The sequence below is a fragment of the Coregonus clupeaformis genome, chromosome 20 (genome assembly GCF_020615455.1).
Source record: "Coregonus clupeaformis isolate EN_2021a chromosome 20, ASM2061545v1, whole genome shotgun sequence".
NCBI lineage: Eukaryota > Metazoa > Chordata > Actinopteri > Salmoniformes > Salmonidae > Coregonus > Coregonus clupeaformis.
The window spans coordinates 34221213-34242867 of NC_059211.1; the positions used below are offsets into that span (position 1 = coordinate 34221213).

At 44.8% G+C, this 21655-nt stretch overlaps 1 protein-coding gene across 1 annotated transcript in view; it reads right to left on the reverse strand.

Moving 5' to 3' along the window:
* ptprfa (protein tyrosine phosphatase receptor type Fa) overlaps positions 1 to 21655 on the reverse strand; it is a 331026-nt gene that overhangs the window by 308858 nt on the left and 513 nt on the right. The gene's annotated exons all lie outside the window — the stretch shown is intronic.

Sequence of the window (21655 nt, forward strand, 5' to 3'; positions counted from 1 at the left end):
CTGTACTGAACTCTACTGCACTGAACTATACTCTACTTTACTGTACTCTACCGAAATCTATTCTACTGTACTCTACTGAACTCCACTGTACTGTACTCTACTGTTCTGTACTGTGCTGTGCTTTGCTGTACTTTGGATGTCAAAACTTGTGAAACATACAGTGGGGAGAACAAGTATTTGATACACTGCCGATTTTGCAATCCAGAAAATCACATTGCATTTTATTGCATGACATAAGTATTTGATACATCAGAAAAGCAGAACTTAATATTTGGTACAGAAACCTTTGTTTGCAATTACAGAGATCATACGTTTCCTGTAGGTCTTCACCAGGTTTGCACACACTGCAGCAGGGATTTTTGCCCACTCCTCCATACAGACCTTCTCCAGATCCTTCAGGTTTCGGGGCTGTCGCTGGGCAATACGGACTTTCAGCTCCCTCCAAAGATTTTCTATTGGGTTCAGGTCTGGAGACTGGCTAGGCCACTCCAGGACCTTGAGATGCTTCTTACGGAGCCACTCCTTAGTTGCCCTGGCTGTGTGTTTCGGGTCGTTGTCATGCTGGAAGACCCAGCCACGACCCATCTTCAATGCTCTTACTGAGGGAAGGAGGTTGTTGGCCAAGATCTCGCGATACATGGCCCCATCCATCCTCCCCTCAATACGGTGCAGTCGTCCTGTCCCCTTTGCAGAAAAGCATCCCCAAAGAATGATGTTTCCACCTCCATGATTCACGGTTGGGATGGTGTTCTTGGGGTTGTACTCATCCTTCTTCTTCCTCCAAACACGGCGAGTGGAGTTTAGACCAAAAAGCTCTATTTTTGTCTCATCAGACCACATTACCTTCTCCCATTCCTCCTCTAGATCATCCAGATGGTCATTGACAAACTTCAGATGGGCCTGGACATGCGCTGGCTTGAGCAGGGGGACCTTGCGTGCGCTGCAGGATTTTAATCCATGACGGCGTAGTGTGTTACTAATGGTTTTCTTTGAGACTGTGGTCCCAGCTCTCTTCAGGTCATTGACCAGGTCCTGCCGTGTAGTTCTGGGCTGCTCCCTCACCTTCCTCATGATCATTGATGCCCCACGAGGTGAGATCTTGCATGGAGCCCCAGACCGAGGGTGATTGACCGTCATCTTGAACTTCTTCCATTTTCTAATAATTGCGCCAACAGTTGTTGCCTTCTCACCAAGCTGCTTGCCTATTGTCCTGTAGCCCATCCCAGCCTTGTGCAGGTCTACAATTTTATCCCTGATGTCCTTACACAGCTCTCTGGTCTTGGCCATTGTGGAGAGGTTGGAGTCTGTTTGATTGAATGTGTGGACAGGTGTCTTTTATACAGGTAACGAGTTCAAACAGGTGCAGTTAATACAGGTAATGAGTGGAGAAAAGGAGGGCTTCTTAAAGAAAAACTAACAGGTCTGTGAGAGCCGGAATTCTTACTGGTTGGTAGGTGATCAAATACGTATGTCATGCAATAAAATGCAAAGTAATTACTTAAAAATCATACAATGTGATTTTCTGGATTTTTGTTTTAGATTCAGTCTCTCACAGTTGAAGTGTACTTATGATAAAAATTACAGACCTCTACATGCTTTGTAAGTAGGAAAACCTGTAAAATCGGCAGTGTATCAAATACTTGTTCTCCCCACTGTAGATGTCTATGATTGGTTCAGATTTGGTCTTGTTTGGGGGCAGAGCTCATTAAAATAATAGCCAGTGTGTAGAGTAATACCCAAATATGCAAAAGAGGATATTGCATATTTATACCTTTGTGTACCTATTTAGGATAAATCACCATGAAGAGAATGGCATTCATCTCCATAATTATGCATTTCTGTGTAGTACAGATCAGGGAACCATAATTAAATTCCGCTACCGCAATTCTGTTACCGGGTGTAAATCCACTTCACTTACTGTAGTTCAATAACCAAAAAAAAAATTTTTTAAGTCAAATGTGTCATGTCATAGATGACACCCCATTCTTTCTGCAGACTACGTTGAATCTTAATTCTGAGTTTTTTGGAAAATGTGGACACATACAAAACTGAGGGAGATTTTACCGAAATTCTGTTACCAATCTTTGCATCTGCACAGTTCTTCCAGTAAATGTGTTCCAGTAAAAATTAGTCCTTGTGCATAGAGTTGTTTGGTTTGTTAAACGTTGAAATCAATAGTTTTTGTTTGGTATACATTTGAAGTGAATAATCTGAGTCTCAGCGCAATTCCGTTACCGTGGAATTGTCCATAACACAATTAAGCAATAAGGCCTGAGGGGGTGTGGTATATTGGCCATATACCACAAACCCTGAGGTGCCTTATTGTTATTATAAACTTGTTACCAACGTAATTAGAACAGTAAAAAGTAATGTTTTGTCATACCCATGGTATACGGTCTGATATACCACAGCCTTCAGCCAATCAGCATTCAGGGCTCGAACCACCCAGTTTATAATGATCTTTATAAGCAGCTTTACACAGTATAAAGGCGTTCAAAAAGGGAGAGTTTATTTCACAGTTCCTTTGTATTTTCTTGTGATTCTCAGACAGTCCTTCATTTAGCCAGAGGGGGAAATAGCAAAAGACCACCAGTAGTCAGTTGGGTAACCCTAACCTTAACCCATAACCCTTCCTAACCCTAAACTTAAGCCTAACCTAACCCTAGCCCTAATCCTAACCATCCCCTAACCCGCATTCTAAACATAACATTAAACTAACCGTAAACTTAGCAAGTAGTTGCATCTGTTTGGTATTTTATTCCGATCCCCATTAGCTGTTGCAGAAGAAGCATCTACTCTTCCTATCAGCTAAACTGAGTGTACAAAACATTAGGAACACCTGCTTTTTCCATAACATAGAGTGACCAGGTGAATCCAGGTGAAAGCTATGATCCCTTATTGATGTCACTTGTTAAATCCACTTCAATCAGTGTAGATGGATGGGAGGATTTTTAAGCCTTGAGACAATTGAGACATGTATTATGTATGTTTTCCATTCAGAGGGTGAATGGGCAAGACAAAAGATTTAAGTGCCTTTGAATGGGTTATGATAGTAGGTGTCAGGCACACCGGTTTGTGTCAAGAACTGCAATGCTGCTGGCTTTTTCATGCTCAACAGTTTCTTGTGTGTATCAAGAATGGTCCACCACCCAAAGCACATCCAGCCAACTTGACACAACTGTTGGAAGCATTGAAGTCAACATGGCCAGCATCCCTGTGGAATGCTTTTTCGACACCTTGTAGAGTCCACACCCCGACTAATTGAGGCTGTTCTGAGGGCAAAAGGGGGGGTACAACTCAATATTATGAAGGTGTTCCTAACATTTGGTATACTCAGTGTATATGGGACTATCCAAATAAAGTGTGACCGTCAGTTCTGACTAGAAGTGTTTTAGGTAATACAGTACAATAATATACTGATGCAGTATGAATGCCTGACCAATGAATGAAGTGTTTAGATAATTTATTTCCTCACCTTGACTTTAAAGTGAAGTGATGTAGCCTTTAAAGTTTTTTTATTTTCTTCTTATGACTGTTTACATTAACAAAGGAGATACACACTTTCAGAAAAGCTTAATAAATTACCTTCGGTGACTTTGGATTTGATCAAATTCTGAAGACACATGACACACAAGAACGCACACGCACACACAGGGTCAGTTCTAAAGCGCTTCCTATAGTGCCACAGGAAGACATGATGGAATATTAGATGAAGCAGCTGTGGTTCTGTGATGTATATAAACTTGAGTTTCAATCTCCTGTTCATGTCAAGGTCTGTGATAGACCACTATGTCCTGTCTGTCTCCTATTACTAAGGCTATGTCCCAAATGGCACACTATTCCCTATATAGTGCACTATATATAGTGACCAGGGCCCATAGGAGAGCCCATAGGGCTATGGCCAAAAGTAGTGCACTATATATGGAATAGGGTGCCATTTAGGACTAAACCTATTGATGGCGCCGGAGAAGATGGCTGCCGTTTTACAGCCCTCTAACCAATTGTACTATATTTTTCGCATTATTTGTAATTTATTCTGTACATAATGTTTCTGCCATCGTCTCTTATAACCAAAAAGAGCTTCTGGATATCAGGACAGCGATTACTCACCCCTCGTATTGGACAAAGATTTCTTCTTCAATGAGTTGGACGCGAAGGATATCCTACAGACACCCGACAAGGCCCAAATCCCCGTCATTCGCAGGAGAAAGAGACGGAGATATCGTGGACGTAGGTCGGGGTGCCTTGTAAGGATCCGACGGCGAGCGAGTAAACTGCCTCTTCCATCAATCCTATTAGCCAATCTTCAATCATTTGAAAATAAATTAGATGACCTAAGATTACGGTTATCCTACCAACGGGACATTAAAAACTGTAATATCTTATGTTTCACCGAGTCGTGGCTGAATAACGACATGGACAACATACAGCTAGCGGGCTATACGCTACATCGGCAGGATAGAAAGGCTGACTCCGGTAAGACAAGGGGAGGCGGTCTGTGTATATTTGTAAACAACAGCTGGTGCACAAAATCAAATACTAAGGAAGTCTTGCCTGAGGTAGAGTATGATACAGCTTATGATAAGCTGTAGACCACACTATTTACCAAAAGAGTTTTCATCTATATTTTTCATAGCTGTCTATTTACCACCACAAACCAATGCTGGCATTAAGATTGCACTCAATGAGCTGTATAAGGCCATAACTAAACAGGAAAACGCTCATCCAGAGGCAGTGCTCCTAGTGGCCGGGGACTTTAATGCAGGGAAACTTAAATCCGTTCTACCTAATTTCTACCAGCATGTTAAATGTGCAACCAGAGGAAAAAAAACTCTAGACCACCTTTACTCCACACACAGAGACGCATACAAAGCTCTCCCTCGCCCTCCATTTGGCAAATCTGACCATAACTCTATCCTCCTGATTCCTGCTTATAAGCAAAAACTAAAGCGGGAAGCACCAGTGACTTGGTTAATAAAAAGGTGGTCAGATGACGCAGATGCTAAGCTACAGGACTGTTTTGCTAGCACAGACTGGAACATTTTCCGGGATTCTTCAGATAGCATTGAGGAGTACACCACATTGTCACTGGCTTCATAAATAAGTGCATCAATGACGTCGTCCCCACAGTGACCGTACGTACATACCCCAACCAGAAGCCATGGATTACAGGCAACATCTGCACTGAGCTAAAGGGTAGAGCTGCCGCTTTCAAGGAGCGGGACTCTAACCCGGACACTTATAAGAAATCCTGCTATGCCCTCCGACGAACCATCAAACAGGCAAATAGTCAATGCAGGACTAAGATTGAATCGTACTACACCGGCTCTGACGCTCGTCGGATGTGGCAGGGCTTGAAAACTATTACAGACTACAAAGGGAAGCACAGCCGCGAGTTGCCCAGTGACACAAGCCTACCAGACGAGCTAGACCACTTCTATGCTCGCTTCAAGGCAAGCAAGCATGAGAACACCAGCTGTTCCAGATGACTATGTGATCACGCTCTCCATAGCCGATGTGAGTAAGACTTTTAAGCAGGTCAACATTTACAAGGCCGCAGGGCCAGACGGATTACCAGGACGTGTACTCCGAGCATGTGCTGACCAACTGGCAAGTGTCTTCAACCAATATTTTCAACATGTCCCTGACTGAGTCTGTAATACCAACATGTTTCAAGCAGACCACCATAGTCCCCGTGCCCAAGGAGACTAAGATAACCTGCCTAAATGACTACCGACCCATAGCACTGACGTCTGTAGCCATGAAGTGCTTTGAAAGGCTGGTCATGGCTCACATCAATACCATTATCCCAGAAACCCTAGACCCACTCCAATTTGCATACCGCCCCAACAGATCCACAGATGATGCAATCTCTATTGCACTCCACACTGCCCTTTCCCACCTGGACAAGAGGAACACCTACGTGAGAATGCTATTCATTGACTACAGCTCAGCGTTCAACACCATAGTGCCCTCAAAGCTCATCACTAAGCTAAGGATCCTGGACTTCCAGACAGGCCGCCCCCAGGTGGTAAGGGTAGGTAACAACACATCTGCCACGCTGATCCTCAACACGGGGGCCCCTCAGGGGTGCGTGCTCAGTCCCCTCCTGTACTCCCTGTTCACCCATGACTGCATGGACAGGCACGACTCCAACACCATCTTTAAGTTTGCCGACGACACAACAGTGGTAGGCCTGATCACCGACAACGATGAGACAGCCTATAGGGAGGAGGTCAGAGACCTGGCCGTGTGGTGCCAGGATAACAACCTCTCCCTCAACATGACCAAGACAAAGGAGATGATTGTGGACTACAGGAAAAAAAGAGGACTGAGCACGCCCCCATTCTCATCAACGGGGCTGTAGTGGACCAGGTTGAGAGCTTCAAGTTCCTTGGCGTCCACATCACCAACAAACTATCATGGTCCAAACACACCAAGACAGTCGTGAAGAGGGCACGACAAAGCCTATTCCCCCTCAGGAGACTGAAAAGATTTGGCATGGGTCCTCAGATCCTCAAAAAGTTATACAGCTGCACCACCGAGAGCATCCTGACTGGTTGCATCACCGCCTGGTATGGCAACTGCTCAGCCTCCGACCGCAAGGCACTACAGAGGGTAGTGCGTACGGCCCAATACATCACTGGGGCCAAGCTTCCTGCCATCCAGGACCTCTATACCAGGCGGTGTCAGAGGAAGGCCCTCAAAATTATTAAAGACTCCAGCCACCCTAGTCATAGACTGTTCTCTCTGCTACCGCACGGCAAGCGGTACCGGAGCGCCAAGTCTAGGTCCAAAAGGCTTCTCAATAGCTTCTACCCCCAAGCCATAAGACTCCTGAACAGCTAATCATGGCTACCCAGACTATTTGCACTGCCCCCCCCCACCCCCACCCCATCTTTTTACGCTGCTGCTACTCTGTTAATTATTTATGCATAGTCACTTTAACACTACCCACATGTACATATTACCTCAACTACCTCAACTAGCCGGTGCCCCCGCACATTGACTCTGCATCGGTACCCCCCTGTATATAGCCTCCCTACTGTTATTTTATTTTACTTCTGCTCTTTTTTTCCTCAACACTTTTTTGTTGTTGTTGTTTTATTTTACTTTTTTATTAAAAAATAAATGCATTGTTGGTTAAGGGCTGTAAGTAAGCATTTCACGGTAATGTCTACACCTGTTGTATTCGGCGCATGTGGCAAATAAACATTTGATTTGATTTGATTTGGTCACACACACCACACAACACTTATCTAGATCATGTCAAAGGAGAGCGCCATCAAACCCCTCGTATAACAGACAGACCATCACCATCGCTGGGTTTGCCTGTCTGTATCCACAATAGTACCTTAAACTGCAGGCCACAGGTGGTGGATCTATCCAGCCAGAACACTGATAAATGACAAATATCAAACACCCAACCCAATGACATCATAGTGTTTATTTGTGGAAGATTGACTGAGAGATGGTCAAGCGATGAGTGTGGGCAGACAGGCAGACATGCTCCAGCACCGGTTCTGTAGCCAACGTAGCCAAGTCTCCCTCTTATCCTCAGAGAAAACGGTTAGATTTCTAGCCCTTAGGCTACCATTCAAAAGATATGACTAATAATACCGGTGCTACGTTGTTTTCTTTATTGCCTGCTTTTCTAAAGTTGACCAACCTTGCCAGCAGGCATGCCAGCTAAGATAGTTAGACAAGCAACTACTCTAACTTGATTGATAGCCTGAAATGGCTTCTTGGTAGCTAGTTATGAGGTTGGGAGATCGGGAACCTATCTGGGCTAGCTACAGCCAACTTCATAAAATTGCTAGGTGTCTATTAGTATTACAGAGAAACAACAACAACAAACATTTATAAAAAAAAATATATATATATATATATATATTTTAAAATCTGAGGCGGCACGTGCCCCTGTTCCCCCTATGGGCATGACGCCTCTGGCCATAGGGACTCGACTTGTGACTCGACCATTGGTGACTCGGACATGGACTCAGACTCGAGCACAGGGGACTTGGGACTCAATCGGACTCGAGGTTTAGTGACCTGACTACAACACTGGGCAAAAGTCATTAGCTCCTGTTAAAAGTCATTTGCCCCTGTACTACTTCTGGACATCAATGTGGCTGCGGCGTCTGTGGAACGTTGATAACAATGGTGTGATGGAGGTGCAACCCATAGTACTTTGCGGCACAATCTGGTGATTGTTCTCTCTCTCTCTCTCTCTCTCTCTCTCTCTCTCTCTCTCTCTCTCTCTCTCTCTCTCTCTCTCTCTCTCTCTCTTTCTCTCTGCACTTCTGTGTCTGTTTGTTGTGTATGTAATGGACAGATAATTCTGATATATTGCTATATATGTTTGTCAGATTTCTGCTGTTGAGAAGAGAATAGAATGTTATGCAGAACAATATGTTGGTAGAACAAGGCTATATCTATTTGTGCACGTGGAAGTCAGTTATTTATGTTTACTATAGGTTAATGAGGCAATACAAATATGATATGACTAAAATTAGACTAAAACGAAAAGGCATTTAGTTCACTAAAATGGCCCAATGTTTTCGTCATTTTGACAATAACTAGACTAAATCATTATTCAAATGACAAAAATGTGACTAAGACGTAATGATATTTTAGTCAAAATGATTAAGACTAGACTAAATCTAAAAAAAGAGTGCCAAAATTAACACTGGGTCTGTGCCCTGGTCTAAAGTAGTGCACTATTTATAGGAAATAGGGTGCCATTTGGGACACAAGCTGAGTCTGTCCTTGTGGCTAGATTACAGAGAGAGAGGACCTCGCAGACAGACTCTAAACAAATGGGAGAGTCATTAGACTCTCATTACTGTGTCAGACAATCTAATCAGGACCATGGCTTTCTGGACTGGACCTTCCTAAAGGGAAAACAACATGCTCACAAATGGAATCTAAGTAATGTATCCTAAAATGACTCTGGCAGTGGCAACATACTAGATTGATGAAATTGATATATTGTAAGAGGTGGACAGTGGATTAATGATAAAGTGACAAACATTTGCTTTACATTTGACATAAATCATACATCCAATTCTATTATTATCATACTGTATATCTAACATAATAGCAGGAGGCATATTTTCACAAATGAGATATTGACATTTCTCTGTCTCTGTTGTGTAGAACAAAACTTGTGGGTGATTTTTAACTAGCACTGAAGCAGCTACAATAAATATTTCTGTTAGGTCCATGTAGTTGCCACAGCTACCATGTTCAACTGTCAAGAATATGAGGTTCAGTTCTACTAGCATACAGCCAGCTCATTTGGCTTGCTCTGTTTCTGGATTCCATCCTGTATTGACAGTATGAGGTACCACATGGTAGGTAGCACAAATCTCTGGCAAGGAATAGAAAACAATCTTCATGAAGAAGAAGAAAACATCTATTTGTGCTAAACTGCTAACCTTTTCCAGTGGAATCTAAAGGCTGGTTAGTAAATTTGATGATGGCTTGACCAAAATCCTATGGGGGAGTACCACTGGTGACATAATCTAAATGGGATGATGTCCAAGTCAGTGGTGAAGTGCCTCACATCCAAAAGACCCGCAGTAAATGATGCTACAACACTCACATACAGTACAATACAGTACAGGCCTGAAGTGCAGCTAGCTTTTACTCTGATGCCATTGACACTTTCACATTGGGGTGCTTGTTAGTACTGTAGAGACATATGGTACGGATAGAGAGCCCTTGACAGTTGACAGTGTTGAAAAATTGAATAGTAAAATCCATTGTCGGATGAAAAAAGTGTCAAAACATTGAATCCATGTCGCATTGGCACAAGCCAAACAACAAGATATACACTGAGTGCACAAAACATTAGGAACACCTGCTCTTTCCATGACATAGACTGACCAGGTGAATCCAGGTGAAAGCTATGATCCCTTATTGATGTCACCTGTTAAATCCACTTCAATCAGTGTAGATGAAGGGGAGGAGACAGGTTAAAGAAGGATTTTTAAGCCTTGAGACAATTGAGACATGGATTGTGTATGTGTGCCATTCAGAGGGTGAATGGGCAAGACAAAATATTTAAGTGCCTTTGAACAGGGTATGGTAGTAAGTGCCAGGCGTACTGATTTGAGTGTGTCAAGAACTGCAACCATGCTGGGGTTTTCATGCTCAACAGTTTCCATGTGTATCAAGAATGTTCCACAACCCAAAGAACATCCAGCCAACTTGACACAACTGTGGGAAGCATTGAAGTCAACATGTGCCAGCATCCCTGTGGAACGCTTTTGAGACCTTGTAGAGTCTATGCCCCGACGAATTGAGGCTGTTCTGAGGACATAAGGGGGTGCAACTCAATATTTTTTGTACACTAGTGGATGCTTTTATACAAAGCCTGTGGACACAAGACACCTGCCTTTATTTATTCCTTCTCATAAAGTGGAGGTACAGTATTTCACTTGAGTATTACTAAAGTATATTCTAATGGGAGATGGATATGACTCTAGATAAGTGCTCTTCTAAATAAACATCAATGTGAAATTAAGCGTTAAATTGCAATTTAGAACAGCAGTATGCTTTTATCTGTTTCCTCTCAGATGTTAATTACACACGGTGGTCTCCCAGGAAGGACAGCAATTAGTTAGTTCCTCATTTTATCTAACCATGTAAACACATGCTAACCGTCTTCAAGTATTGACAACAACAACGAAACTGACAGTTCTGTATTCACAGATGGTAAAGGATTATGTTGCAATTCAAATAAAATCTCATATTTATTTGTCACATGCTTCGTAAACAACAGGTGTAGACTAACAGTGAAATGCTTACCTACCGGCCCTTTCCAACGATGCAGAGAGAAAGAAAATAGACAAATAGTAGAAAAATAAAACACGTAATAATAAAAGTAATAATAGATACACAATGAGTAATGATAACTTGGGTATATACAAGGGGTACCAGTACTGAGTCGATGTGCAGGGGTACGAGGTAATTGAGGTAGATATGTACATATAACTAGGAATAAAGTGACAGATACTTAACAGTAGCAGCAGAGTATGTGATAAGTAAAAACGTTATTGCAAAAAGGGTCAATGCAGATAGTCCGGGTAGCTATTTGGTTAACTATTTAACTAACTATTTAGCAGTCATATGGCTTGTGGGTAGAAGCTGTTCAGGGTCTTGCTGGTTCCAGACTTGGTGCATCGGTACCGCTTGCTGTGCGGTAGCAGAGAGAACAGTCTATGACTTGGGTGGCTTTTAGGGCCTTCCTCTGACACCGCCTGGTATATTTCTGGTCCTGGATGGCAGGGAGCTCGGCCCCAGTGATGTACTGGGCCATCCGCACTACCCTCTGTAGCGCCTTGAGGTCGGATGCCAAGCAGTTGCCATACCAAGCAGTGATGCAGCCAGTCAAGATGCTCTCAATGGTGCAGCTGTTTAATTGTCTGTCTGTCTGTCTGTCTGTCTGTCTCTCTCTCTCTCTCTCTCTCTCGCTCTCTCGCTCTCTCTGGGCTCATTGAGGGGATTCCTGCCTATTTGTAGAAGGACTGACAGGCAGGTGGGAAAATAGAGAATAGAATGACAGACCTGCCTAGTTATAAGGCTTCGCTGCAGCAACTTTTATAAAGTAACATGAGAGGAGGGCAGGAAAATCAACTGAATCAACAACATGTCAACCATCCTCCTCTATGCTCTACATCCTAAAGCAACCCTGCAGGTTGAACAATGCAAGCATTACCTTTCGGCTGCTCAATGATCAAAACAAATACCAACATTTCAACAACGCAAAAGCTTCCGCTGTTATAACATTTAAAATGTCATAGCTAAAACTACAAAGTATAAGTGTCCTCCTCTTCATCCTCCTCCTCCTCCTCCTTTAGCTGACAGTGTTTCACTTCAAAGTGCAGAAATTGTCTTCTCAACAGGTGGGACGGAGCCAGAGAGCGATACAGCAAAAGCCTGCTATACACACCAAAAATGTAGCCTGAGTGCCAGTCTGTTTGCGCCATCTGTGATGGGTGATTGGCGCAGGAGGGTAAATCACAGAATACAGAATTTATTCCGGAATACAGAGTTACACAGAAATGCGTCAAACAGTCCAGTGCGCAAAACAGGCGTACTGGAACTAAACAGGCACACGGGGAAAAATACCCCAGCAATACAAAATACACGGAGCTCAACCGAGGTACACTCTCCTCACAATAAACAATCATACACAAGGACAACGGGGCAGAGGGAACACTTATATAAGTACTGATAAGGGGATATGAACCAGGTGTGTGTAATAAACAAGACAAAACAAATGGAATGATGAGATGAGGAGCGGCAGTGGCTAGAAGGCCGGTGACAACGAATGCCGAAGCCTGCCCGAACAAGGAGAGGAGGCAGCTTCGGCGGAAGTCGTGACAGTAACCCCCCTTGACGCGCAGCTCCAGCAGCGCACCGACACCGGCCTCGGGGACGGCCAGGAGGACGCGGAGCATGGCGAGCCGGATGGAGCCGGTGGAAATCCCGCAACAGGGAGGGATCGAGGATATCCCTCACCGGGACTCAGCACCGCTCCTCCGGACCGTACCCCTCCCACTCCACGAGGTACTGAAGGCCCCCCACCCGACACCTCGAATCCAGGATGGAACGGACGGAGTATGCCGGGGCCCCCACGATGTCCAGAGGAGGCGGAGGGACCTCCCGCACCTCAGACTCCTGGAGCGGACCAGCCACCACCGGCCTGAGGAGAGACACATGGAACGAGGGGTTAATAAGATAATTTGGCGGGAGTAATAACCTATAGGTAACCTCGTTTATCCTCCTCAGGACTTTGAACGGCCCCACAAACCGCGGGTTCAGCTTCCGGCAGGGCAGGCGGAGGGGCAGATTCCGGGTCGAGAGCCAGACCCAATCACCCGGTACAAAGACCGGGGCCTCACTGCGGTGGCGGTCAGCGTTGGCCTTCTGATGACGCACGGCGTGCTGGAGGTGGACGTGAGCAGCATTCCACGTCTCCTCCGCACGCCGAAACAAGTCATCCACCGCAGGAGCCTCGGTCTGGCTCTGGTGCCACAGTGTCAGAACCGGTTGATAACCTAAAACACATTGGAATGGCGTTAGGTTAGTGGAGGAGTGACGGAGAGAGTTCTGGGCATATTCGGCCCATGGCAAGAACAACGACTACTCCCCCGGCCGGTCCTGGAAGTAGGACCGCAGGAACCTACCCACATCCTGATTCACCCGTTCCACCTGCCCTTAAGACTCAGGGTGGAAACCACAGGTCAGGCTGACCGAGACCCCAAGACGTTCCATGAACGCCTTCCAGACCTTGGATGTGAACTGGGGACCCCGGTCAGACACTATGTCCTCTGGTACCCCATAGTGCCGGAAGACGTGTGTGAACAGGGCCTTCGCAGTCTGCAGGGTCGTGGAGAGACCGGGCAGAGGAGGGAGGTGGCCGGCATTGGAAAAGCGGTCCACAACGACCAGGATGGTGGTGTTACCTTGAGAGAGGGGAAGATCAGCAAGGAAATCAATACTCAGGTGGGACCATGGCTGTTGTGGAACTGGTAAAGGATGTAACTTACCCGCTGGGAGGTGCCTAGGTGCCTTACTCTGGGCGTACACCGAGCAGGAGGAGACATACACCCTCACGTCCCTAGCCAAGGTAGGCCACCAGTACTTTCCGGTCAGGCAGCGCACTGTACGACCGGTACCTGGGTGACCAGAGGAGGGGGACGTGTGTGCCCAGTAGATCAGACGGTCACGGACAAGAGCAGGCACGTACTGGAGCCAAGCTGGACACTGAGGTGGAGATGGCTCTGTGCGTAACGCCTGCTCTATATCCGTATGATAGTGTAAAATCAAACCGGTTGAAGAATAGGGCCCACCTGGCCTGGCGAGGGTTCAGCCTCCTCGCTGCCCGGATGTACTCCAGGTTATGGTGGTCCATCCAGACGAGGAAAGGGTGTTTCGCCCCTTCGAGCCAGTGCCTCCACGCGGTCAGGGCTCGGACAACTGCCAACAGCTCCCGATCACCAACGCTGTAGTTCTCCCCTGCCGGGCTGAGCTTCTTGGAGAAGAAGGCACAGGGGCAGAGCTTGGGTGGCGTGCCCGTGCATTGAGATAGGACCGCGCCTATCCCTACCTCGGACACATCCACCTCCACTACGAACGGTAGTGATGGATTGGGGTGGGCCAGTACTGGGGCTGAGGTGAGCAGACCCCTCAGGTTACTGAAGGCCCTGTCAGCCTCAGCAGACCAGCGGAGTCGGGACGGCCCATCCTTCAACAGAGATATGATGGGAGCTGGGACCTTGCCAAAGCCCCGGATAAACCTCCGATAGTAGTTGGCAAAGCCAATAAAGCGCTGCACCTCCTTTACTGTGGTTGGAGTCGGCCAATTACGCACGGCTGAAATGTGATCTCCCTCCATCTCCACACCTGAGGTGGTAATACGATATCCGAGGAAGGAGACGGACTGTTGGAAAAACAGACACTTTTCTGCCTTGGCATAAAGGTCATGTTCCAACAGTCCGGCCAGCACTTTGCGAACCAGGGACACATGCTCGGCACATGTAGTGGAATACACCAGAATGTCATCGATGTAGACCACTACACTGCGACCAAGCATGTCCTGAAACACCTCGTTCACAAAGGACTGGAAGACAGATGGAGCATTCATCAAACCGTAAGGCATCACCAGGTATTCGTAATGCCCCGTGGTTGTGCTGAATACTGTCTTCCACTCGTCCCCCTGTCAGACACGCACCAGGTTGTACGCACTCTGGAGATCTAATTTTGTGAAGAAGCGCGCCCCATGCATTGACTCGATCACAGATGGAATGAGGGGTAAAGGATAACTAAATTGTATCGTCCCCTTGTTCAGTGATCGGTAATCAATACAAGGGCGCAGACCTCCGTCTTTCTTCTTCCCAAAAAAGAAACTTGAGGAGGCGGGCGAAGTGGAGGGACGTAAAAACTCCCGTCGAAATCCCGTGGTCGAGATATATGGATCCCTCTGGGTGCTGGTGTATGTGTGGGTGGCTGGATCCGGTCACCCAGCTGGTCCCGACAGATCGGGTCCTCTCCTCTCCAGGCGTTGGACGACCTGGAGAACCTGATCCATCGCTTCTCCCAAGCTGGCTAGCATCGTCGAATGCTCCTGGACCCGTGCCACGACTCCAGGCATGCGCTCCTCTCCTGCTGACTCCATGGCGGGTGTGTGATTCTGTGATGGGTGATTTGAAGAAGTCAGGTGCAGGAGGGTAAATCACAGAATACAGATTTTTTTCCGGAATACAGAGTTACGCAGAAATGCGTCAAACAGTCCAGTGCGCAAAACACATGGGGAAAAATACCCCGGCAATACAAAATACACGGAGCTCAACCGAGCTACACTCTCCTCACAATAAACAATCACACACAAGGACAAGGGGGAGAGGGAACACTTATACAAGTACTGATGAGGGGATATGAACCAGGTGTGTGTAATAGACAAAACAAATGGAATGATGAGATGAGGAGCGGAAGTGGCTAAAAGGCCGGTGACGAAGTACGCCGAAGCCTGCCCGAATCAGGAGAGGAGGCAGCTTCGGAGGAAGTCGTGACACCATCATGCCAAATTCTTGTCACTCATTGTCATACCAATCACCGCAGTGGAGTTAAGAGCACAAACTGATGTGAGACCAGGCTACCAAAAAGGTTCAAATAAAATAAAATGAAAATAAATGTACCTGTGTTGAATTGAATAGAAAACACTATTGGATATTGTTGTGACAGTGATCCCAATTTACTTAGAATTATTTCCATCTATTACCCACAGGCCTCGGAGTCACAAAGAGAGCAGTTTTAATTAAATGTATTCTGTTTAATGACATTGACTTTACTAAAATCAATCCACTAACATCCATCCTGAGAACACAGACAGAAAACAAAGTGACAGACCACATACAGTGGGGAAAAAAAGTATTTAGTCAGCCACCAATTGTGCAAGTTTTCCCACTTAAAAAGATGAGAGAGGCCTGTAATTTTCATCATAGGTACACATCAACTATGACAGACAAAATTAGATTTTTTTTCTCCAGAAAATCATATTGTAGGATTTTTAATGAATTTATTTGCAAATTATGGTGGAAAATAAGTATTTGGTCAATAACTAAAGTTTCTCAATACTTTGTTATATACCCTTTGTTGGCAATGACACAGGTCAAACGTTTTCTGTAAGTCTTCACAAGGTTTTCACCCACTGTTGCTGGTATTTTGGCCCATTCCTCCATGCAGATCTCCTCTAGAGCAGTGATGTTTTGGGGCTGTCGCTGGGCAACACAGACTTTCAACTCCCTCCAAAGATTTTCTATGGGTTTGAGATCTGGAGACTGGCTAGGCCACTCCAGGACCTTGAAATGTTTCTTACGAAGCCACTCCTTCGTTGCCCGGGCGGTGTGTTTGGGATCATTGTCATGCTGAAAGACCCAGCCACGTTTCATCTTCAATGCCCTTGCTGATGGAAGGAGGTTTTCACTCAAAATCTCACGATACATGGCCCCATTCATTCTTTCCTTTACACGGATCAGTCGTCCTGGTCCCTTTGCAGAAAAACAGCCCCAAAGCATGATGTTTCCACCCCCATGCTTCACAGTAGGTATGGTGTTCTTTGGATGCAACTCAGCATTCTTTGTACTCCAAACATGACGAGTTGAGTTTTTACCAAAAAGTTATATTTTGGTTTCATCTGACCATATGACATTCTCCCAATCCTCTTCTGGATCATCCAAATGCCCTCTAGCAAACTTCAGACGGGCCTGGACATGTACTGGCTTAAGCAGGGGGACACGTCTTGCACTGCAGGATTTGAGTCCCTGGCGGCGTAGTGTGTTACTGATGGTAGGCTTTGTTACTTTGGTCCCAGCTCTCTGCAGGTCATTCACTAGGTCCCCCTGTGTGGTTCTGGGATTTTTGCTCACCGTTCTTGTGATCATTTTGACCCCACGGGGTGAGATCTTGTGTGGAGCCCCAGATCGAGGGAGATTATCAGTGGTCTTGTATGTCTTCCATTTCCTAATAATTGCTCCCACAGTTGATTTCTTCAAACCAAGCTGCTTACCTATTACAGATTCAGTCTTCCCAGCCTGGTGCAGGTCTACAATTTTGTTTCTGGTGTCCTTTGACAGCTCTTTGGGCTTGGCCATTGTGGAGTTTGGAGTATGACTGTTTGAGGTTGTGGACAGGTGTCTTTTATACTGATAACAAGTTCAAACAGGTGCCATTAATACAGGTAACGAGTGGAGGACAGAGGAGCCTCTTAAAGAAGAAGTTACAGGTCTGTGAGAGCCAGAAATCTTGCTTGTTTGTAGGTGACCAAATACTTATTTTCCACCATAATTTGCAAATCAATTCATTAAAAATCCTACAATGTGATTTTCAGGATTTTTTTTCTCAATTTGTCTGTCATAGTTGACGTGTACCTATGATGAAAATTACAGGCCTCTCTCATCTTTTTAAGTGGGAGAACTTGCACAATTGGTGGCTGACTAAATACTTTTTTTCCCCACTGTACAAAGTGTAGTATTAGATACAGGGCCAATTGCCTTGGTATCAATGTGGGGGAATCATAGCCTGTAGGGATGTGTCCCAAACAGCACCTTATTTCCTATACAGTGCCATTTGGGACACACTTAGGTCTGTGGTTGTGGCTGATAGGATCTTGCCCTTAACGTGTGACGAGATGAAACAAAAACTGGCTACAGCCAGACCCTGTAGCCTATTGCTGGTCGAACAGCAAACAATGGGCCGGTGTAATTGAAAACCCAGAGCAACTCTGTTACTGTTCCATTGTGGAGAAATGGCACCCTATTCTCTTTATAGTGCACTACTTTTGACTAGGGCCTATAGGGGTCTGGTCAAAAGTAGTGCACTTTGTAGGGAATAGGGTGCCATTTGGGACGCATTCAGCGTAAATGTCTTATTCCAGTTCAGCCTTGATAAGCCTGGACAGCTACCAAGCAGAGAACCCGGTCCACTGTGGCTAAGCAAATAATGACTTCGATATGAGGCAGACCGAGTATCAAAAACTATTTTAATACTGACTTGGAGAGTTGCACCATGGAGTGAGTTCTTTAAAGATGCAATATGCCCTCAAGTGAAATATCAATATTAGACTTGCAAAGCGTGGTATTGTATGTACTGTGCATATGGAATGTATGCTGACTATCATTTTAAATGTCAAAGTAGATCAGTTTCTGTCTATTGAACTTCAAAGCAAAACATTCACACACAATCAATATCAACATGACTATAGAACTCATGCATACTGTGTACCATTGGATGTATTAGGCAAAAAAAGCCACTCATTTTGCCATGGGATGAACACTGAGTGTACAAAACATTAAGAACACCTGCTCTTTCCATGAGACTGACCAGGTGAATCCAGGTGAAAGCTATGATCCTTGATTGATGTCTCTTGTTAAATCCACTTCAATCAGTGTAGATGAAGGGGAGGAGACAGGTTAATTAAAGAAGGATTTTTAAGCCTTGAGAATATTGAGATATGGATTGTGTATGTGTACCATTCAGAGGTGAATGGGCAAGACAAAATATTTAAGTGCCTTTGAACGTCGTATGGTAGTAGGTGCCAGGCGCACCTGTTTGTGTCAAGAACTGCAACACTGCTGGGTTTTTCACGCTCAACAGTTGCCTGTGTATATCAAGAATGGTCCACCACCCAAAGGACAACTGTGGGAAGCATTGCCGTCCAAGTAGTTTTTATCATGCAACCACCACTGATACAAAATGGTTGATTTCTCTGATGACGAGCTAGCAGCTCCACCCCATCAGCATTCTGTGGCTAACTGCTACAGCGACACTACGTCATCGTGCCCTGGCTGGTTGTAGTGTGCCGAGACAGGAGGGACAAAATCCGCTGGTCCTCCCCACTAATATGTTTACTCTTGCGCTCATCCCCAAAATGAAACACCATTTATTAATGTAGAAAGCACGAGTGAACATGGGCACAGAGCCAAGGAGAGCCAGGGAGAGTCAGGGTCCCAAAGAGAGCAGAGTGGGAAAGGAAGGGAAGGAAAGGGTGGTCCTTCGTGAAAATAGAGGAATGGAGAGAGAGAGAGAGAGAGAGAGAAGGGGGGGGGTCCACTGTGAGAACAGCAGATTAGACAGAGTGAACTGGAGGAATGGCGAGTAAGGAGAGGGGAGTGGTTACAACAGAGGAATAGAGAGAGAGAGCTGGAGAGTGTGTGGAGAGAGAGTAGAGATGAGAGTGGTTACAACGGTGGTAATTATGGTCTGTCAGGCAGCAATATATGCCTTTTGTTTACCCGTGAGGGCTCAGCCTCACCAGCAGGGCCAGCAACTCATTAGCTGAGGGCAGAGGCACAAACAGATGCACTGGCCACGTCACACCAAAGCCTAGCTGTCTCTAATAAGACTCACTCACACACCCTTTATCCCACTCCACTGCTTGTTCTCTCTCTCTACTCCCCTTCTCGCTCTTTCTGTCTCTCCTTTACTGTCTCTCTCTCTCACAGACACACACACACACACACACACACACACACACACACATACACACACACACACACAGAGCAACAGCCTCCTCTCAAATACAATATCAGATTCTGCAGCCCTATAGCCCTCCGCACCTCTCTGATTCAGAGGGGTTGGGTTAAATGCGGAAGACACATTTCAGTTGAATGCATTCAGTTGTACAACTGACTAGGTATCCCCCTTTCCCTTTTTTCCCCTTTCCATAGAACGACAGTCAATGCTATTCTAATGTATGCAGTGTAGTCCACCCTCATGAATCTACATGAATCTACTTACTACATACAACTCGAGAGTCCTTAAAAAGGACAAATGCAAATAATGACTCATAAATAACCATATAATTGGTGGCTAATTATCATGAGAGATGTAACATGAAATGTAATTTACTAAGAGCTAACAATTTTTTGAAGTGCTCCCTTAAGAATATGCCACGCAGAGAAAGATTTTAAGACGAATACCTGTATTTAGATTTAAATTCTTGTTCCTTCTAAATGTATGTGTACTTTGAAATAAAGGGGCACTGGGATTCCTACTTTAGAGCATTGGGAGAAGAGACACAGCTACAGAAATTAGATCTAATTACTCAGTCAATGAAATTCCACTGGGCAGAGACATCAGTTCAAGGTCTAATCCACGTTGGTTCAACGTAATTTCATTGAAATTACGTGGAAACAACGTTGATTCAACCAGTGTGTGACCAGTGGGCTAGTAAAAGCCAAATGCAAAAATTCAGGAATTACTAGAAATTCAAATTGTTAATAAGTTTTAAAAAACGTGCTATATTATTATCATTAGAAGTATTATTATTATTATTATTATTATTATTATTATTATTATTATTGTCAAATATCGTGATCATAGCAGTCATAATAATGCGACAATAATGGCATTGCAATTTTACAACTCTGACATTAAAAACTTATAAGGCGAAATGAATGCAAAATTAATGATGCACGCTATAGCGAGTCCAACCCCATACTTTTATATTGTAATGGTTCTGCATAAAGGTGTAGCCAGGTAGCCTAAGTCACGCAGACAGTACAGAAACAGAGCTAGGACGAGTTGGATTCAAAGGCGAATTAATGCGTCAAACCCAATAGACGATGTTGCACTCTCCTCCTCAACTCCAATCTCTCTCCCTAGAGACTTGCTGTGTGTTAGTTATGCTGTGTGGACCACTGGTTGTTTTCAACTGATGGAAAATGTATATCTGAAAATGATCAAGGCTAGAGCATATACTCTGAACTGCTCTAAAAAATTAGATTTGATTGTACACAAATGACAGCGGGAAAGAGCCAGGCCAATAAATTCCAACATTGATGACATAACCTTGGGGCTATGGAAATAATGCATAATGTGGATTGATGAGAAATAACTGAAATTAACTTATTTAGCGCCATAGACCCATGCATCTCCATATTCGCATGTTACACATATATTGTGATTAATAAAGCAATGACAGTCAGGCTATCATCCATAGTTTGCAAACAATCTGAAATAGATCGACGCGTAGCCTAACCGTCCGTTCCATCACCAACACTAGTTTGCACAGACCCTTGTTTCTATGGATCTATAAACAATTAATTTGCTGATTGTGGACGCCGGATTTGTGGGCTACAATAATGACCTTCATGTAGTCTATGCATTATAGCTTAACAAATAGTTTACTAAGATTTGACAATTATATTAATTAGCATGTTATAGGTAGCCTATCCAATAGTAAATTCGATACATACGCCAAGTACTGCGCAAACAACTATGCTAATTTAAAACGGAATTGTTGAAATCATTTATATGCCCCATGTTGTGGTAACGGATACAATGCTTTTAGTGCTAGTGTTTGGTTAATTCACCTTCTCTCTCTCCATCATGTAATTCACCCAACCTGTTTGTCTATGTAACAGGTTCCACGGGTGAGCAGAGCGGAGCGCGGCTTGACAGGTGATCCTGCCTGTGAGGCGTGCATACAGCCGTATTGATCTCGAACAAGCTCTGAATCAATGGACATTTGGATGCATGTCATGAAGTACCCAGAAAAACAATATCCCGCTCATACTGAGCACATAACTTTTCAACAGGACGAAATGATGCTTTATCAATAGCCAGCCTAACGTTACATCTC